The sequence below is a fragment of the Humulus lupulus genome, chromosome 6 (assembly GCF_963169125.1).
Source record: "Humulus lupulus chromosome 6, drHumLupu1.1, whole genome shotgun sequence".
Lineage (NCBI taxonomy): Eukaryota > Viridiplantae > Streptophyta > Magnoliopsida > Rosales > Cannabaceae > Humulus > Humulus lupulus.
Window position 1 is genome coordinate 129,321,707 of NC_084798.1, and position 1,613 is coordinate 129,323,319.

General features: G+C 31.6%; 1 non-coding gene across 1 annotated transcript; it reads left to right on the plus strand.

The window, feature by feature from the left end:
- Positions 1-262: 262 nt before the first annotated feature.
- On the plus strand, positions 263-369 carry LOC133787306 (small nucleolar RNA R71). The gene has a single exon (XR_009872335.1). It is a non-coding gene; the product is annotated as a small nucleolar RNA R71 (small nucleolar RNA).
- The last annotated feature ends 1,244 nt before the right edge of the window (positions 370-1,613 follow it).

A 1,613-nucleotide genomic window follows, 5' to 3' on the forward strand; every position in this document is an offset into this window, starting at 1 on the left:
ATTAGTTTGTTGCAATTGTTTGGTTAGAGATGTTACTTGAGCAGTCAATAGCGCTATTGGATCAACTTCTAAGACTCCTGCTACTTTCTTATTCTCACACTCAGTAGGCCAATTATAATTATTCATAGCCATCTCTTCCAAAAGTTCATATGCTTCATTAGCACTTTTTCTCATAAATGCTCCTCCTGATGCTAGATTTATAATTGTCCTTGTATTGCCCCCCAAACCAATGTAAAAAGTATGAACTAGCAGCCACTTCTTTATTCCATGATGTGGGCATTTCCTTTGAAATTCCTTAAATCGTTCCCATGCATCATATAAAGACTCCCCATCCAGTTGATGGAAGTTATTGATCTCTCCTCTTATTCTGGCTGACTTGGTAGGAGGAAAATATTTACCCAGAAACTTCTGAGCCAAATCTTCCCAAGTAAGTATAGAGTTTTCTTGTAAAGAATTCAACCAACTCTTAGCTTTGTTCCTTAGTGAAAATGGGAATAATCTCAATCTTACAACATCATTACTCACCCCATTCATTTTGAATGTCGCACACAACTCTAAAAAATTTGTGATATGAAGATTTGAATCCTCGTTTGATAACCCTCAAAATTGTACACAGTTTTGCACATTCTGAATAATTGAGGGTTTCATCTCAAAATTCTTTGCCTCAACAGTGGGAGGACGAATGCTTGAATGTATCCTCTTAACAGTAGGTAGTACATAATTCCTTAATGGTGGATCGGCTTCAGCTGCATTACCCATATTTGCATTGTTTCCAATGTTATTTGCATTTTCAGCCATGGTGAAATCCAACCTTTTCTTTATCTTTCGATTCTTTCTGCACGTTCTCTTAATTTCAATATCTATTGGTATGATTTCCTTTTGTCTACTTCCTTGCATATACCAACAATTCCTGAAACACAATATACCATTGATCTAAATAAATGTTAACAATAATAAAATAAAATAAAAAGCAAATTAGAACAAATAACAATTAACTATGATATTTGAAATTAAGTCCCCGACAACGATGCCAAAACCTTGATCGCAAAAATATATATACGCAAGTGCACGCAATCGATTCAAGTAATATATGATAAGTAGAGTATCGTTCCCACAAAGACTATTTTCCAATTACCAATAATTGTTTTTTAATTTCTAATTGGCAACTAAAATTTTGATTTTTGAATTTAATTTTAAAATTGAAAATAACTTTGAACAAAAACAACTAATTAAAAGATTTAAAATCACTATTAAAAAGACCTAGGGTGTTAATTTCGTCAACTTTTCATTCTACTAATTTTATTAATCAATTCTAAATTTCTTTCTTCCTATTCTAATAGTAGGTTAACATAAATCGATTCGTATTCTTTTTCAAGATATAAGATCTCAACCTATATGCAGGTTTTCTACATCTCAGTGATAAACTTAAACATATAGAAGACATTAAGCATGGAAGCCTATTTACTACACAAATCATACAGGTACTTTCTTCCAATATGCAACCTATGTCTATATAATGATAGCATATTGAATTCTTATCTTTCGAATTTTGAATCAAAATCATAAAATCAAGCAAATATTGATCAAGTATTTACTAGCATTAAACACAAATT